Consider the following 20,328-nt stretch of genomic DNA (forward strand, 5'->3'; position numbering starts at 1 on the left):
TATTCCTTTTGCTGTTCCTCTGTTTCCCATTTTTGCAACCAACTCCGTTTTTTAAAACTTGATTCTAAAATTTTTGGGTACACTAAGTCAGGTTATTTTTAAACCTGAAACTGAATTATAAATGCATAAAATATTAAAATGAGTACTGAGAGAGCTTTGAAATATGTCCCAGGGTCAAACTTATGGGACTGGAAAAAAACACATATTCAACTCTAATTGAGCCCCAACTGAGCCCAATGAAGGAGAAAAAAAACAGTGCTACAAAAAAAAAGAGAGAGAGAGAGTGATAATCCCCTGCTCTAGTTAAAACACATCTCAAAAAATAATGGAGTATTTATGCTGGAGTTCCCTGGCCTTTATTTTAGTCTGTTGGGCCTTCATTTTTTAAAAAAATTCAATCCCTTAATTTCTCTATGATGTCAAAACCTTGGTGAACACAAGTTCTGATGATTAAATTAGTTACTTCAACCCTGTTCATGCCCTTTTTGTGTTTGCTTTCTGCAAATTTTTCTAGTGAGTGAGTTGGCTGACAGAAATGTTTGCGGAATTTTAATTTTAAATTTTAAAATTAGTGAATTTTAAGCAAATATTGTTATTTATTATGCGCCTGATTTTAGTAGGTGCTGTGTCCTCACAGCTTGCATTGGCTTTCTTGAGAAGTATGGCACTTAGCACTAGTGAAAATCAGGCCCTGTTGGTTTTGAACCAACAATAATGTGCTCATTGTTGGTAAAATACAAAATGAAAGCTCCAGCCTTTAAGCCTCTAAAAGACAGACATTTAAAAGATTGATTGCACTGGGAACTTTAGGGGGCGGGGGAAATAGTTATTTCCTTCTGGGAACTTTTTTTTTAGCCCTGATTTTCCAGACCACTTCTATTCAGATAAAGAATTAAGCATATGTTGTAATGGGGAGTACAAGAGTTATATTAATCCATTCATTGAACAGAAATCTATCATGTGAGTCCAATCATGATTAACTTTGGCAGATATGCATAATGTGAGAGATGTGAGAGAATCACATGAATAAAAAAAATTTGATGAATTATGTATGGGGGGTGGTGGACTTGCATGTGGAATCGTTTGTTTATTTGTGTGGGTGAAGGGAGAAAAAGAAGACAAAGCCTCAGATATTAACATGAGCTGTTAGTATTTCATATGAATTTCTTAATACATTAAAGTACAAATGCACATATGACATGGTTTAGGTATTCTGAATGTTAGTGGCACATATCAGTTGATTAAACCTTCAGCTATTAGTAATTAGCTGTCATTGAAGAAAATGGTATCTAGTTTTGATATCTTAGAAGACAAGTATCCTCTAAATTACTGTTTCATTTAATTTATTTTAGAAATGGAATCCAAAAATATATACCTTTTGAAGCTGAGCATTTAGACAACAATTGTAATTCTACTGTTGAACAGTGTACTCTAGCTAGACTGTCAAGCCTTAGCACTTAGTCCCTTTGCCTGGCACTTGCTTATAAAGAGTACTTTGTTAGCAGGTGTTCAATTTATTGTTTGTGTATTAAATTAGGTCTAAGTTAAAGTACATTAGATGAGGTCTTTCTTCAGCAGGCAACTTTTGCAGTGTATTTCATGAATGCTAAATTAATCCTGAAGCATTAGGGTTCAAGGTACATCACGCTAATGTTTCCTTGGTCCAAGAGATCCGCAGTCCAAATCTGCAACGATCCACTATAGGTGTCTCTCATGAACATTTTTCTTCACAAGTGTGGTGTCGATTGGACTTTCAACTGAAGCAATGTAAAATCCATAGGGACAACAAAAATGAGATGCTATCTGGTACATCAATCAGCCTTGACAATAATATCGATGTAGGGATCTATTTTCTGTGAAAGTGGACTCCAGACATGCTACCAGCTGAAGCTTTGCATCTTTTCCTACCGTGGAAAAAGAAGGGTCATTTGTAATGAACACAAAGCCCCTGAAGATTTGGAGTTACTTCAGGACCTGACATTATGTCTCAAATGTGAAATTCTAATTATTTCACTTCATTATCTTTTAAATGCTTCATTTCATTACAGAAGAATGAAAGTGTTATTTTACCTTTATCCAGAAAAGTCAGAGCCTTGTAATTCAGAGTATAAGAAAATAAAGCACTAATATTTCATTTCATTATATATCTATCTATCTTAGGAAACTTTAAGATGCTTAAAATACTTTCAAATAAAAAAGCATCAGGAGTAAAGTTTCCTACTTTGTTAATGAACAAGTTTCATGGAACTAGGACTGTGGTAGACACAGTACTAAAAGAGGATGTGTAATAGTTTGGAAGCCGCCAACTTGCAGTTTGATTGGGGAACATGGGAAATACACACACAGCTTAAAAAATGTCAAACAAAAATATAACTAAGCCACTGAACATGGATCCTATAATAATCCATTCACTGTAAGGTTTTATATTGCCACTTATCACCGTAGTAGCTATATATCATCCACATAAAATAAATAAAAATAGCGACATCACTAACAGAAATCCTGGCACATTTTCCACTTGGGGTAGCAATTTTGGAGGTTTTTAAAAATCTATTTTGTAGAATTTATTAATTTTACCTTTTGTATTTTTTTTAGTTGATAGGGATTTACAGAAAAGAGTGGGTTTCAGTGCTGAGAGTATCATTCTTATGGTGGGAATGCTTTTAATAATAATTGAAGATACACATATATGTTTATGTAAATTTACTCAGGCAATAAAAAGAAAAGGAGTACTTGTGGCATAAACTCAAATAAATTTGTTAGTCTCTAAGGTGCCACAAGTACTCCTTTTCTTTTTGCGAATACAGACTAACACGGCTGCTACTCTGAAACCTATCATCAGGCAAGAAACACACACAAACATAACATGTTCCATGCTTGTTGATGGGTGTATATATATGAACATTTATGTGCTTGTGTCATGCACAAACCTGGGTCAGTTTATGATTTCATGCTGAAATTGGATGTTTTTCTCTGAGTTTCACTTTCACGTTTTAGGTTCACTCCAATCTGAATCTAAAATCCAAACGCAGACCCATGCAAACCAAAACTATTGAGCTTGGCTGCAAGTGACTAAAAATATGTAATAGGGCTGGATTCAATGTTCCAGACTTCTGTCTCTATTCTAGGACTGACTTTCTGTGTTGAACACAAAAAATAACTCAACCCCTTCCCCAAAATCCACCATGCCTTATTTGTCCCATCTGTAAAATAGGGATAATAATACTTAACTCACAGAGGTATTGTGAGGATTGATGAATATATGTAAAGTGTTTTGAGATCCTTTGATAAAAGTTGCTAACGAGTTCCGATTTGTTTGTTTGTTATTGTTGTTTTTATTTCAAGAGGGGTTTTTGCGTGGAATTATGACTGGATAAATATGTGGACAAATTTTAAAAAAATCTCTTAATATGTTGCATTGTAGTTTTCAATTCTAAATGCAAATAGGACATTAGGCATTGCTTTATAATAATAACATTGTAATTATGAAAATAAGATAACAAACATCATTTTGCTGTTAGAATTCTGTGTAATTATGTCTTGTGAACTTTGTGTAATTGTCGGGCTGCTGCCTGACTAAAATCACCTAAGCTCTGCAGATAATGAAAATGAAGCTGATGTGCACAGCTTTAGCAAATAAGAGCATGGCCTATTTGAGGTGCTGCAGGGAGAGGAGGGGGGGGGAAGACAAGCAGCTTTACCCAATTTAGTTTGCATTGACCAGTGCTTGCAGAGTATAGATTAACTGTCATACCTATATCCAAATTCTTTATCACTGAAGGGAAAAAAGGTTGGGATAAAGGGATCAGGAATAAAATCCTCCCACAGGATGAAACTTGACACCCCAAAAGATGAGGTAAAATAAAGATTAGCATGTATTTTATATTCAAATTTTGGGGCGGTGGGGGGAGAATGCAAAGTAAAGGGAAGAATAAGTAGAGGGCCTATGTATTAATGTTAAGCAAGGTTTGTTACATCTTATAAAGGATCCAAGTAGTCAAAGCAGCACATGATCTTATAAATTATATTATGGAAATAATGATTACAATACAGATTTCCATGGCTAAGAACCTGCATCAGTTCATCTAAGTGCTGCTACTGTCCATACTGCTGTGGACTACCCCTACAAAACAGGGTTTGGAGAGAAAAAATAATTGTTTACAGGGCTGTTTGGGTGCGGGGGGGCAGGCAACATAATTGATTGCTTACTCACCCTGATAATTCCTCAACTAATGTTAGAAGCTTTTTCTTAGTGAGAAGAAGACGGGTTGTCTTAAGTGGGAAAGTGCTAATAAAATATGCGGATGACATAAAGTTGGGAGATATTGCCAATATGGATGATGACTGGAATATCATACAAGAAGATCTGATGACCTGGCAAATTGGAGTAATAGAAACTGGATGAAATTTAATAGTGGAAAGCGCAAGGGTATGCACTTAGGACTAACAGCAAGAATTTTTGCTATCAACTGAGGACATATCTGTTGGAAGTGACAGAGGAGGAGAAAGACCTGGGTGTATTGCTTGATCACTGGATCGCTGTGAGCTGCCAATGTGATGCAGCTGTTAAAAAGACTATTATGATTCTCGGCTGCATCAGGAGAGAGATTTCTAGTAAAGATAGGGAAGAGTTACACAAGTTACGAGTGAGACCTCATCTGGAATAATGTGTGCAGTTCTGGTCTCCCATGTTTAAGAAAGAAGATGAATTCAAACTGGAACTAGTGAAGAGAAGGGCTACTAGGATGATCAGATCATAACCTACCTTATGAGCAGTGACTCAGAATTCGGCTTGTTTAGCCTAACCAAAGGAATACTGGGGAGATATGATTGCTCTCTATAAATGCACTAAAGGGATAAATACCAGGGAGGGAGAGGAGTATTTAAGTAAAAAGCCAATGTTGACACACGAACAAATGAATATAAATTGGCCATCTGCAGGAGGTCAGACTACATGATCATGATGGTCCCTTATGGCCCTAAAATCTCAGTCTGTCTCTTCATAAAGTGCCCATCAATAGCGGAAGGTAAAGCTGGGTCAATACCTCAAAGAAGTTTTCAATGCGTATTTGCTTAAGTTTCAGAATGATTTCACATCAGCCTTGCTTTGTCTTTTTTTGCTTTTGCCACCTGCAGACATTTGAATAATGGTCTTTTACTGCACAAATGCTCATAGGATGTGACTTGTAATCTTGTGTACTAAAGTATTATCACAAAATGTTTTTTTATATATATGGGATGGGACACTGCTTCATGTAGCAGGAAACTGGGTTCCCCCAAGCCCTTGAATGATACTAGGGACTGCCTGTGAGAACTGATATTCACAGTGCCCCCCGCCCCCAGATTCTGCTTAGGAGTCTTTTGTTGTCTTTATGAACAGCCACTTGGAACTAGACACAGAATAAAGCAGATCTCTTTCAAGTTCCTTAAGCACTGAGTGATCACTGAATGCCACATTGTACCAGGAGTAAAAAGGAATGAAAAAAAGACACTGAGTGCAAGAATGAAGTAGTAAAAGCTCCACCAGAGCTGAAACTCTTTGGAAACGTGGAAAATAACTAGAGAAGATTTAAACAGCACTTGATTCTTTATCTTCAAAGAACAGATGCTAGCAAACAGATGCTAGGAGAGACCAAGATTTCTGACTATAGCTGGTTCTGAAGTACTTGATGTGTTTAACAGTTTCCAGTTAGCTCAGGCAGAGGAGGAGATTTATAAACCTGTATTAAAGAAATATGAGGAGTACTGCACTCCATGAAAAAACTAAACATATGAGAGAGATATTTTAAACAGTACAAAATAAAAAGGTGAAACTTAGTTGAGTTTGTGGGTATGTCTACACTGCAATAAAACACCCATGGCTGGCTCATGTCAGCTGGCTCAGGCTGAAGGCCTGTAAAATTGCAGTGTAGATGTTGGCGCGAGTCTGGAGCCCATGCTCTGGGACCCTTCTCGGTTGAGGCTTCCCAGAGCTTGCACTCTATTCCAAACGCTTACATTTACACTGCAATTGTATAGCCCCACAGCCTGAGCCTCCTGAGCCTGTACATTGCAGTGTAAACATACTCTGCATATCTGTAGACATACTTGTGTCTGATCTAAGGTTAAAGAACCAGTCTTACAATTTGAGCAGCTAATTGAGTTCCTGCTGAAGAAAGTTGCCATTGAGATTGGGACAAAAACATGCAGGTTACTGGAAGACTTTGAATTAATCCTTGTCAAAGCAATTAGGATTTGCCAAGCACAGGAAATCACCCAGTCCTGAATGGAGGTTGGAAAGTTCTGTGACACTAAACATGATCGAGAATCCAAAATATTATGAGAAAGGAGACCAGAGGCAGAGAGGCATGTCAAGCTTAAAGTCAGAACCCAACAAAATCAGAATATGGAGCTGCAGACACTGTGGCCAAGATAATGCCTGGCATATGGGAAAAAATGCAAGAAATGTAATGGATTACATCACTTTGGAAGAGTTTGCTGGTACCAGTACTGTGTATGAGCTAAAAGGACAAAAGCACCAAGAGGTCCAATTAATTCTTCACAGAAACAATAGACCACTTCGAGCGCAGACAATCATTGGACTATCAACCTGAAAGCAAATGAGACTTTTATTAATTTTTAACTGGACACGGTGCACAAGCTAAAGTGGTGTGGTGTTAGCACTGACAGAAAAGCTGCGGGTATTGTGGGGTGAGTGCGTAAAACTCAGGGCTTATAATGTGGTGATATTATCCCACTGAAGGCATAGGAGAGAGTCTGGGTGGAATACTGTGAAGCTCTCATTAAGTACAGCAGGTTGGAACAAGACAGTATAAAGTATATTTAAAAAAAACCAAACCTACAGAAAGGTTGTTACTGTTAAATTATGCAGGTTTTCAAGGGTAATAGCTGTAAAACTTTATTCAAATTTTTTATAGAATCCCATTGCTTTCATCCCTATTTAATCAAGATAGGACTATTCTATAGAGGATTCACAAGTGAGATTCCCTGTAAACATTTACTAATATACCAGAAAAGCAATTGCCAGAAAATTTGAAATCAATACGTACAGTAGAAGCATTCAAACTAATGAAAATTTGATTTTGTTTGTAAATAAGAAATGTCAGTAAAATGAGAGAGCAGTGACCAGCAGTATGGGACATTGATGGAAGTGATTTTGTTTACCTGGCATATAAATGATCTTCGAGAAGGTGTATTTAAAAAAAAAAACCAAACACCAAAAATCCTCAACAGTTCATGTTGGTAACTCAGAATTTTAGAGTGTTGGTGCATGTAAGCACACCAGCAGTGCAATCAAATTCAGAATGATTTGGATAGATTATAGGCTCAGACAATAATAAGTATAAGGCAAAGAGAGTAAGAATCTAAGAATCATACACTGCAATCTGAAAAGGAGGGACACTGCAGACTACTGCTTCAGGAAATGATTTGAAGCTGATTGTAGATAATAAACTAAAATCAGCTGCACAGTATTCTACTTATCAGCAGGAGATGAGACAAATCCTGGTATTGGGTTGTAAATAGAGAAGAATGGGTATTATTAATTTTAAGTTACTGTGGCTCAAATGGAGGAAATAATAAAACTATAATTGGAATAATTTGTGCAGTTCTAGTGACCTTATTAGAGGAAGGACATTGCTGAGATTAGGCTGCAGCAGAGACCATAAATTCACACTCTGAAGGGTATGAAAGATGAGCTAAATTTCATCTATAAAGAGGGGGAATAGAATAAAAGGGACGTCATCAAGGTATACAAAATCCTACGAGAGAGAGGAATGGATTGATGTTAATATACTGTGATTGGAGATGAGTAATTTAAACAGCGAGTTGCCTTAGAATTTGTGGATGGAGAGGAGGGAACAAGCTCATAAGTAATTGAGACACTTACTTGATGTAGAGGGTGGGTGGAATTCAGAACCAACATTCTCAGTCAGTAATTGCCAAACAGCATAGATTGGTTCAAGAGAGAGCTGGGCCAAGTTTTCAAAATCTTAGAATGCAGAGGAATATAGTTTTCATACTAATGCTCCCCATCAATTGAAAGCAGGCTTTTAGGCTCATAGACTGGCTCAAGCAACGGACCTGCCATCACAGATTCATAGATTATAAAGCTAGAAGGGACCATTGTAATTTATCTCCTGTGGTCTCATGTATAACACAGGCCATAGGATTTCCCTGAATTAATTTTCATTCTCCCTGTCTCTCATTCTCCCTGTCCCCTACTGAGACAGCCACAAATATTTGAAGAGTCCCTAATCCAACTGGGCTCTTAATGAATGACATCAAGGAAAGGCGTGCTTATTCCCCAGCATGGGTTCCCTCCTGGCTGATTGGTCCATTCACTGTCCTCACCTATCAGTAAGCTGAAGATTTTGGATGAGATCCTGATTTCTTTCAGTAGTAGAAAAAACTTTTCCAGATTCTCCCATTTCTCTGAAAAGGTGAGAAGCAAAAATAGACCCTGCTGAATCTAGTCAAAAATGAGTCTAAATTTGCACCCTCTATTCAGCAAAACTGTGTGAATGTGGAATGCAGGCAGCAGCCAGTGGGCTTGCTTTCAGGGAACATCTTCACAAATATATGGCAGTCTTCTGCTGGGTCCAAGTTTCAGTCTTCTCATGCAAAACCTCACCAGCCTTCCCATGCAGCAAACCCTTACTAGATTTATTGCTATCAGTGACTACCACAACAGGAGGGACATGATTTGGTCCTTTATAGAAAAAAAAATTGTGTGCAACTTTGCTCTTTTCTGTTTTCCATATGCTATGCATCAGCTGGGAGACTTGAATCAGTTATGTACATAAGCGAAAAAATTAGAGATGGAAAAGAGTCATTAGATTATTTTAGGAAAGATTCTTGGGTTAGAAGACCTTTGTGGAGGCGAGAAGCAAGTTTTGCTTTTATTAAGTTCTTGTTCAAAAATTGCAAATAGGCCAATAAATTACCTAGATTTTGTTGTTGCGGGCCTTGTTACTATTATAGGTGCTGTTTTTTTCACTGTGAACTGCTCTGTGCATGGCTGGTTTGTGGATCCTTCCACGTAATTGATCTGTGACTCAACCAGAAAAAATAATGATCTGCATGGTGCACTAGGCAATAAACACTCATCTGCTGTCTCATACAGCCACCAACAGATGATAATGAAATGTCATTGGCATGAGCAGCATTAAACTTATCTTTCAGGTCCCTTTTAGTATTTGTCACCTTTGCTGCAGCTGTGTGGCTTTTTCTGCCTTAGCTATGTCTCATAAATTTGTATAAATTCTTCTCATTGGAAATCTGTGTAATTTTTCCCCAAGTGCAGCTATGCTTCTTCTAGCAGTAATAAAACTCTTGTCTCTTTCAATTGCAGCTTGCCTTCAGACCAGGGCCTGCTAGCTCTCTCTGCAGCACATTGGATAAAATAATCAATAAGCCCAGATCTGGAAACTAAATGAAGCATTCATTTTGTTGCTGAAGCAATATGTGGCTTAAAATAGATGGCTTTGTGATAGTTGTGTTAGTGTGTTGGAAACAATTTGTGTTTTGCATTTTAATTTCATTTTGAGAGTATAACATTAATTGCATATTTGGATAGAAACATGATGAGAAATAGATTACAAGTTTTCATAGATGAAGGACTGTAACTAATGTATAGTAAACACAGCATTTAAGAAAACTGGTTAGTAAATGATACTGTAACCTGCTGAATATACTTAGCTACCTTGTTTTATTTTATGTTCTTATAATACTTTAATCTCACTTTATCTATGCTTGTGTGAGTGTATAGGTTATCATCTATTTATTGTATGGGTGTATCACACTTTATACAGTATGTGTGTATAAAGATAGATATAATTTATAAGCGGCTCAAATGTCATGGTGATATCCATGAGACAAATTGCATTTGTCATGCACATTTTATAATCTCACCTGCATTCTGACCACTAATTGATTTCCCAGAACTTATTCTAAGATTCTAAGCAGTCCTGGTCTCATCTGCTACCTGATCATGTAACAGACATTCTTGCAAATTGGAGAAACAAATGGCAGGTGCAAGCCCTTCAGTTGGGGTTGGCTGGTGACTAGTATTTGGGAATGTCCCTTATGAGGTGTGTTTCCTTTAAGAAACCAGGAAGAGGAGTCAAGAGGAGGAAGTGAACGGCCCCCAGGGGAAGTCATGAGGAAGAGAATCCTCGAGGGATGCTGGCAAGATCCACGGAATAAAGTTTGTTCTTTTTTTGCATTTTAACTTGAGAGATATTGAAGTTATTGGGATATCACAGTGACAATCGCTCCAATATTCCCCCAAACAGTCTGTCACCTCTTCCTTATCTGAACTGACACGTGACCTATGAGTTCTTACTCGTGCTCAGATTTCCACCAGTCACTTGATGAAGTTCTCAGATATACTGTCACTATAGCTCATGCCTCCTCATGAACGTAGTGGTACCATATACAATTGACTAAGAGGGTTGACTAGGTGAAACCCTGTGGCACCCCAACAAAACCAAGAAAGAATAGAGCCCTTCAAGAGTATCCTCATCCACGCCCATATATAGCTGCAAGCTAATCAATAACCAATGAAATCAAAAGCTAGGTCTAATATTAGCATGGATAACTGATCATTATTTATTACTAGGAGAAGACAAAAGCAACAAGTGCAACTTTTGTGCCAGGCCTAGATTGTTTATGACCAAATATTAGGGGTTTTGTCTTATAAACACAACTTCCTTTCCTTCCGCCCCCTTCCCCCCAATGGGGAAAGATGTGAATCTAAATCACAGGGTGTGGTACAGAATTCATCCAGCTTCTCCAATACTTCAGTGAGTGATAGTGGCTGAAAGTCAAGTAGAGAAGACTTAATGTTTGTTCCTTCAAGACACTGCCCTGCTATCACAGACATAGGCTACATCTACACTACAGCCACAATCGATACTCAGAGATCGATCTACCGGCGGTCGATTTAGCGGGTGTAGTGAAGACGTGCCAAATCGACGATAGATCGCTCTCCAGTTGACCCCTGTACTCTACCCCCGATGAGAAGAGTTATTCACGTAGCTGGAGTTGCATAGCAAAGGTTGACTTACCACGGTAGTGTAGACATAGCCCTAGATAACTTAGCTGTAGCTCATGAAAGCTTAAGCTCAAATATATTTTTTAGTCTCTAAGGTGCCACAAGTACTCCTTTTCTTTTTGAAAATACAGACTAACACTGCTGCTACTCTGAAACCTATACTTCATTAGTAACCAACACTGAGTGCCAGTGGCACATCTGAAAGTACAACATAGAAAGTTGTTGTCAGTGAAAATCATCTCCATGGTGGCAGTGAGATAAGGCAGCAATATTACGCTGTTGTCAAAATCACATTTAGTTCTGCTCAAAAGAGATATTCCAACGGCTAGTAAAGGTTTTTTGCTGCCCTTTTGCTAGGAAATTTTAATGCATTGGACCATGCAAATTGCATTTTTGCTATGAAGTTGTTATTATAAAAGCTACTCGAGTTCAGCTGAGACCTTGAAGTGAATAGACACATTATTTTAATGAAGCCTGTATTCTTTTCCATGTTTACTTCAGACCTTTTCCATGAATATATATCTGTTTCACTCTAAACAGGCAGAGAAGAGCTGCTGCTGAGTTACCTCAAAGACTGCATATGAAGATCTTTTGCTCCAAAATTTCACTTTGTGTTTTAATGCTGGATATTAAATCTGTAGTTTATATGATATCATGATACTCTCAATTTAGTGTTCAGTTTGGGATTGATTAGGCAATCAGAAATTATGTCCTAAATCTTCAAAAGTGACTCGTGATTTTGTGCGCAGCAATTTTTAAGAATGGTCTCTATTCTGGGGTGCCCAATTTATAAATCTTAAAAGGACTTGATTTTCAGAGGGCAGATCTCAGCAGAAATCAAATCTCCTTTAAAGTGTCCCAAAATAAGGTATCCCAGAATGGACACATCCCTAGTAAGACACCCCAAAATGGAGACATCCCAAATCAAGTCACTTGTGAAAATGCGAGTTTTTACTCAATCCTGGACCAATTATACTCTGATGTTAGGGCACAACTTCATTTCAGTTGAGAGATCTGTTTTTGTGAATTTGCCCTTGGAGATTCATGGAACCTGAGCACTTTGAGGGTCTAAGCAGACTATTATTCCCCTGAAAGGTGATTTTATTGATAATTTGATACAACTTTATGATGATTTTTGGTCCTCAGCTATCTATGAAGTTGCCTCTACACATCGTTTTCCCCTTCTGCTTCATCACAAATCACTTTCACTTACAGACAGTCTGCAAACAAAATGAAAGAGAAATCTTATATTGTAGCAGTGCGAGAGACAGAAGTTTTATTGCCTTCACCAATGCATACACAAATTCTTGAGCAGGAGATTTGTTATGAATTGTTTGATTAATCCAAGTGACTTTGCTTGGTGGCTGATTAGAACATATACCTTCAAATCAGCGGCACTGCTCTAGGTACTCTCTTGGCCCCACAGTATGCCAACATTTTTATGGCTAACTTAGAAAAACACTTCCTCAGCTCTCATCCCCTAATGCCCCTACTCTACTTGCGCTACATTGATGACATCTTCATCATCTGGACCCAGGGAAAAGTAGCCCTTGAGGAATTCCACCATGATTTCAACAATTTCCATCCCACCATCAACCTCAGCCTGGACCAGTCCACACAAGAGATCCACTTCCTGGATACTACAGCGCTAATAAGCGATGGTCACATATACACCACCCTATACCGGAAACCTACTGACCACTATTCCTACCTACATGCCTCCAGCTTTCATCCAGACCACACCACACGATCCATTGTCTACAGCCAACCTCTACGATACAACCGCATTTGCTCCAACCCCTCAGACAGAGACAAACACCTACAAGATCTCTATCATGCATTCTTACAACTACAATACCCACCTGCTGAAGTGAAGAAACAGATTGACAGAGCCAGAAGGGTACCCAGAAGTCACCTACTACAGGACAGGCCCAACAAAGAAATAACAGAACGCCACTAGCCATCACCTTCAGCCCCCAACTAAAACCTCTCCAATGCATCATCAGAGATCTACAACCTATCCTGAAGGACGACCCATCGCTGTCACAGATCTTGGGAGACAGGCCAGTCCTTGCTTACAGACAGCCCTCCAACCTGAAGCAAATACTCACACAACAGAACCACTAACCCAGGAACCTATTGTTGCAACAAAGCCTGTTGCCAACTGTGTCCACATTTCTATTCAGGGGACACCATCATAGGGCCTAATCACATCAGCCACGCTATCAGAGGCTCGTTCACATGCACATCTACCAATGTGATAGATGCCATCATGTGCCAGCAACGCCCCTCTGCCATTTACATTGGCCAAACTGGACAGTCTCTACATAAAAGAATAAATGGACTCAAATCAGACGTCAAGAATTATAACATTCAAAAACCAGTCGGAGAACACTTCAGTCTCTTTGGTCACTCTATTACAGACCTAAAAGTGGCAATTCTTCAACAAAAAAACTTCAAAAACAGATTCCAACAAGAGACTGCTGAATTGGAATTAATTTGCAAACTGGATACAATTAACTTAGGCTTGAATAGAGAGACTGGGAGTGGATGGGTCATTACACAAAGTAAAACTATTTCCCTATGTTTATTTCCCCCTCCACACACACACACGCTGTTTCTCAGACGTTCTTGTCAACTGCTGGAAATGGCCCACCTTGATTATCGCTACAAAAGGTCCAGTTCCCCCCAACTCTCCTGCTGGTAATAGCTCACCTTAAGTGATCACTCTGGTTACAGTGTGTATGGTAACACCCATTGTTTCATGTTCACTATGTATATAAATCTCCCCACTGTATTTTCCACTGAATGCATCTGATGAAATGAGCTGTAGCTCACAAAAGCTTATGTTCAAATAAATTTTAGTCTCTAATGAAGTATACACACTGTTCTAGCATGTGTGTGTGGCACAATTGGGTAAAAGTGTTTTATGCTACAGCAAAGATGTAAAAGTTAGAATGCCTATTAGAATAAATACTATAATAAAAATGTGGTGTTGGCTTGATTCACCTCCACTGGGGGAGGGTTTGCAAATGCAGGGTCCTTTCTATGTCGATGAGGTCCGCTGAACAATGAAATTTCCCTCATGAAAAGGGTAAGCAGTAGTTGTACTTCTGCCCTCCCCAAGGGTTTTACTCGGAGAGGACAGCTGAAATTTAGAGGCAGAAGAGATGGTCTGTGAGCTATTCTGAATGGGTTGGGCTGAACAAACCCCTTGCCTGGCAGCAAAGTCTGCACCTCCTTTTCTTTCAGCAGACTGCTCTTGGGACTGTAGGTGAAAGCCATGGTAGCCTAGCACTTAATTTGGCAGAGTGTATATACTGGCATACAGTGTTCCCATTTCTGGCAGCCTAGCTCTTTATATCGAGGATCCGAGGGAGAGGGAGTTCCTGTCTGTCACTAAAAGCACAAGGTTTCCCTATAGCTAGAAAAATATGTTTTCATTTTTAACACTGACGTGCTCTTGATAGAAACCATAGCATTAAATGAAAGGAAACTGAGCTTCAAAAACTGAAACTAGATTTACAAACCCATCCAAAAAGTTTGATAGTTTTCCCAACCCTGAAAATACACGAGATTCATCCACTTGTACCCATTAATTATTCTTTTAATTAATTGACATTGAAGAACCTAAATTAAGACTGCCTGAAACAGCGAATTATAACTATGAACAAAAATGATTATACGTATGGCAACAAATATAGTAGTCTGTAGTGGGACTTTACAAGTGAGCAGAACTGTACCAAAAACCTCCTGGGTCAGATTCGTAGCTGTGTAAATTAACATTTCTATTGACTTCAGTGGAACTACTGATTTACATCAGCTGATTATCTGGCCCTATCATTTCATTGCAAGTAAATGTGGTGTATCATATTGCAGAGAGAATTTCAGACTTCTCTCACTTTCTTTAATAATAATTTTTTTATAGAATGAATTATCATTTTTGCCTAGGCTTAACTGCTATATCCTCTCTAAAACTAACTCTGACTCTTCTGTGGCTACTGAAATGTATCTATAACAATAGATAATAGTATGGGGGGAGGGGTGTTAAAACTGCCTGGAGAAATGTGGACATGAGGTAATGTAGAAAAGACCAAAAGTTTAAGGTCCACTTAATTCAGAAGAAGCTTTATATAGATTTTTTTCCACTACCTTCAGAAATTTTGTGGCCAAATCTTGCTCAACTTACTCATGCAAGTAGACCCATAGACTACTCAAAAAAGTGAGGTGTGAACAGGATTTGGCACTCCTGTCTGTCTAGCTAATGGCTGAAATTCAACCTAAGCAAGACCAAAGAGATGCTTGGCAGCAGAGGGAAATGCTTTTAAGAAGCAGTCAGTTCCCCCCTCCTACATCCATTGAAGCTGTAAAGCCCCCATTCAACAAAATCTCGGGATCCAGTATGACTCATAGAATCATAGAAATGTAGGACTGGAAGTGACCTGGATAGGTCATCTTGTTCAGTCGCTGCTCTGAGGCAGGAGTAAATTTTATCTAGACCATCCCTAATAGGGGTTTGTCTACCTTGTTCATAAAAACCTCCACTGATGGAGATTCTACAACCTAATGCGGTAAATTGTTCTAGTGCTTAAATACCCTTATGTATTTAGGAAGTTTTACCTAATGTCTAACCTAAATCTCCCTTGCTGTAATTTTAAGCCCATTACTACTTGTCCTGCCCTCAGTGGATAAACACAACAATTTATCACCCTCATCTTTATAACAACCTTTTAGGTACTTGAAGACTATCATCATGTCCCCCTTCAGTCTTTTCTTCTCCAGAGTAAATGAACTCAGTTTTTTTTCTGTCTTGCCACATAGTTCATGTTTTCTAGACCTTTAGTCATTTTTGTTGCTCTCCTCTGGACTTTCTCCAATTTGTACACATAGTTCCTGAAATGTGGTACCCAGAATTGGACACAATAATACAGTTGAAGTTTGATCAGTGCTGAGTCGACTGGAAGAATTACTTCTCATCTCTTGCTTACATCACTCCTGCTAATACATCTCAGAATGACATTTGCTTTTTTGACAACAGTTTTACATAGATGGCTCATATTTAATTTGTGATTTACTATCACCCCCATTATGTGGGGCCAAATGCAGAAGGGGTGTGAAAGATTATTTAAGTTGTATACCCTTGCATTCAGTTAAATTCCCTTGTACCTATTTACAGCTACTTAGACGCCAATACTACATGAATTCCACATAGGTAAAGCATTTTCTGGGTCTGCCTGCCTGGAGCTATTGAAGATTCAAGGATTTAATATGCGTAAGGGATTGTAAGGTGATGTAATTTACATGCCAGTAAGCCATGAGAAGGGAAAGCATAATTTAAACTAGGGGAAAGCCTATTCTATTTTCATGCCCTTTTTTTCTACTGTTGTTACTCTCTCCTGTTAGTAGGGTTTCTTTCCTATACTACTTTGTTGGCCTTTGACATGTGAATTTCACCAGATATGTTTCTTTAGATGAGGCAAAATGAAGTGAAAAGTTAGAGTGATACAGCAGCTGAATGTGAGTCTAAAGAAGTCCAAGCTGATTTCACATGCACAGTTGGGGGCTGGGATAAAGTGTAAATTGCACGACTCTGTCTGTATATACACTTACTTAGACTCACTTAGAGTATGTCTACACTACGAAATTAGGTCAAATTTATAGAAGTCGGTTCTGTAGAAAGCGTTTTTATACAGTCAAGTGTGTATGTCCTCACACAAATGATCTAAGTGCATGTAGTCAGCAGACTGTGTCCAAAGTACCGAGGCAACCGTAGACTTCCAGAGCTTTGCACTGTGTGTAGCTATCCCACAGTTCCCGCAGTCTCCACCACCCTTTTGAATTCTGGGTAGAAATCCCAGTGCCTGATGGGGCTAAAACATTGTCGCGGGTGGTTCTGGGTACATATCGTCAGGCCCCCGTTCCCTCCCTCCCTCCGTAAAAGCAAGGGCAGACAATCGTTTTGTGCCTTTATTCTTCAGTTACCTGTGCAGACACCATACCATGGCAAGCATGGAGCTCGCTCAGCTAACCGTCACCGTATGTCTCCTGGGTGCTGGCAGATGCGGTACTGCATTGCTACACAGCAGCAGTTTATTGCCTTTTGGCAGCAGACAGTGCAGTATGACTGGTAGCCGTCATCGACGTAGTCCTGGGTGCTCTTTTAACCGGTCGCCTGGGCAAACATGGGAGTGAGTGACTCAGCCAGGTCATTTCCCTTGATTCGTCTCATGGCGATTGAGTCCTACTGGCAGTGCACTGTCTTTTAATCTGCAGCCAGCAGAAGATGATGGCCAGCAGTCATACTGCACCGTCTTCTGCCGAGCACCCAGGAGGTGACGATGGCTACCGGTCGTACTGCACAGTCTGCTGCCAGCATGATGTATAAAGATAGATGAAGTGGCTCAAAACAAGAAATAGACCAGATTTGTTTTGTATTCATTTTCTCCTCCCTCCCTCCTTCCTTCCCTCCCTCCCTCCCTCTGAGAAATCAATGGCCTGCTAAACCCAGCTTTGAGTTCTATCCTTGAGGCGGACATTCAGTTTCTCGCAAAGCCACCCTGATTTCAAGCCAATGTTGATTTTATTTCCCTGTAAGCCAACCCTGTAAGCCATGTTGTCAGTCCCCCCTGCCTCTGTCAGGGCAACAGCAGACAATTGTTCCGCGCCTTTTTTCTGTGCAGACGCCATACCACGGCAAGCATGGAGCCCGCTCAGATCACTTTGGCAATTAGGAGCACATTAAACACCACACGCATTATCCAGCAGTATATGCAGCACCAGAACCTGGAAAAGTGAAACCGGGTGAGTAGGCGATGTCAGCGTGGTGACGAGAGTGATGAGTACATGGACACTGACTTCTCTCAAAGCATGGGCCCTGGCAATGTGGGCATCATGGTGCTAATGGGGCAGGTTCATGTGGTGGAATGCTGATTCTGGGCTCGGGAAACAAGCACAGACTTGTGGGACTGCATAGTGTTGCAGGTCTGGGACAATTCCCAGTGGCCTCGAAACTTTCGCATGCGTAAGGGCACTTTCATGGACCTTTGTGACTTGCTTTCCCCTGCCATGAGGCGCAAGAATACCCAAGATGAGAGTAGCCCTCACAGTTGAGAAGCGAGTGGCAATAGCCCTGTGGAAGCTTGCAAAGCCAGAGAGCTACCCGTCAGTCAGGAATCAATTTGGAGTGGGCAAATGTACTGTGGGGGCTGCTGTGATGCAAGTAGCCAACGCAATCAAAGATCTGCTGATATCAAGGGTAGTGACCCTGGGAAATGTGCAGGTCATAGTGGATGGCTTTGCTGCAATGGGATTCCCTAACTGTGGTGGGGCCATAGACGGAACCCGTATCCCTATCTTGGCACTGGAGCATCAAGCCAACGAGTACATAAACCGCAAGGGGTACTTTTCAATAGTGCTGCAAGCACTGGTGGATCACAAGGGACATTTCACCAACATCAACATGGGATGGTCGGGAAAGGTACATGACGCTCGCATCTTCAGGAACTCTGGTCTGTTTCAGAAGCTGCAGGAAGGGACATTCTTCCCAGACCGGAAAATAACCGTTGGGGATGTTGAAATGCCTATAGTTATCGTTGGGGACCCAGCCTACCCCTTAATGCCATGGCTCATGAAGCCATACATAGGCAGCCTGGAGAGTAGTCAGGAGCTGTTCAACTACAGGCTGAGCAAGTGCAGAATGGTGGTAGAATGTGCATTTGGACGTTTAAAAGCGCGCTGGCGCAGTTTACTGACTCGGTTAGACCTCAGGGAAACCAATATTCCCACTGTTATTACTGCTTGCTGTGCGCTCCACAATATCTGTGAGAGTAAGGGGGAGACGTTTATGGCAGGGTGGGAGGTTGAGGCAAATCGTCTGGCCGCTGGTTACGCACAGCCAGACACCAGGGCAGTTAGAAGAGCACAGCAGGGTGCGGTGCGCATCAGAGAAGCTTTGAAAACCAGTTTCATGACTGGCCAGGCTACGGTGTGAAAGTTCTGTTTGTTTCTCCTTGAGGAAATCCCCCACCCCTTGGTTCACTCTACTTCCCTGTAAGCTAACCACCCTCCCCACCTCCCTTCGATCACCGCTTGCAGAGGCAATAAAGTCATTGTTGCTTCACATTCATGCATTCTTTATTAATTCATCACACAAATAGGGGGATAATTACCAAGGTAGCCCAGGAGTGGTGGTGGAGGAGTGAAGGACAAGGCCACACAGCACTTTAAAACTTTAAAACTTATTGAATGCCAGCCTTCTGTTGCTTGGGCAATCCTCTGGGGTGGAGTGGCTGGGTGGCCGGAAGCCCCCCCACCGCGTTCTTGGGCGTCTGAGTGAGGAGGCTATGGAACTTGGAGAGGAGGGCGGTACACTCACCAGAGGTCCCTTCTCCGCCTTGGGTGGGTTCGGGGGGTACTGGCTCCAGGTCCAGGGTGAGAAACAGTTCCTGGCTGTCGGGAAAACTGGTTTCTCCGCTTGTTTCCTGTGAGCTATCTACACCGTCCTCATCCATCGTCTTCCTCGTCCCCAAAACCTGCTTCCGTTGAAGGAGTCAAACAACACGGCTGGGGTAGTGGTGGATGAACCCCCTAAAATGGCATGCAGCTCATCATAGAAGCAGCATGTTTGGGGCTCTGACCCAGAGCGGCCGTTCGCCTCTCTGGTTTTCTGGTAGGCTTGCCTTGGCTGCTTAAGTTTCACGCGGCACTGCTTCGGATCCCTTTTATGACCTCTGTCCTTCATCCCCTCGGTGATTTTTCACAAATGTTTTGGCATTTCGAAAACTGGAACATAGTTCTGATAGCACGGATTCCTCTCCCCATACAGCGATCAGATCCCGTATCTCCTGTTCGGTCCATGCTGGAGCTCTTTTGCGATTCTGGGACTCCATCATGGTCACCTCTATTGATGAGCTCTGCATGGTCACCTCTGCTGATGAGCTCTTCATGGTCACCTGCAGCTTGCCACGCTGGCCAAACAGGAAATTGAAATTCAAAAGTTTGCGGGCCTTTTCCTGTCTACCTGGTCAGTGCATTCGAGTTGAGAATGCTGTCCAGAGCGGTCACAATGGAGCACTCTGGGATAGCTCCCGGAGCCAATACCATCTAATTGCGTCCACAGTACCCCAAATTCGACCCAGCAAAACCGATTTCAGCGCTAATCCCCTTGTTGGGGGTGGAGTAAGGAAATCGATTTTAAGAGCCCTTTAAGTCAAAAAAAAGGGTTTCATCATGTGGACAGGTGCAGGGTTACATCGATTTAACGCTGGTAAATT

General features: G+C 40.7%; 1 protein-coding gene across 1 annotated transcript in view; it reads left to right on the forward strand.

Moving 5' to 3' along the window:
- Positions 1–20,328, forward strand: part of GRID2 (glutamate ionotropic receptor delta type subunit 2) — a 1,041,562-nt gene that overhangs the window by 466,165 nt on the left and 555,069 nt on the right.

This window comes from Dermochelys coriacea, chromosome 4, assembly GCF_009764565.3.
Source record: "Dermochelys coriacea isolate rDerCor1 chromosome 4, rDerCor1.pri.v4, whole genome shotgun sequence".
In the NCBI taxonomy this organism is placed as follows: domain Eukaryota; kingdom Metazoa; phylum Chordata; order Testudines; family Dermochelyidae; genus Dermochelys; species Dermochelys coriacea.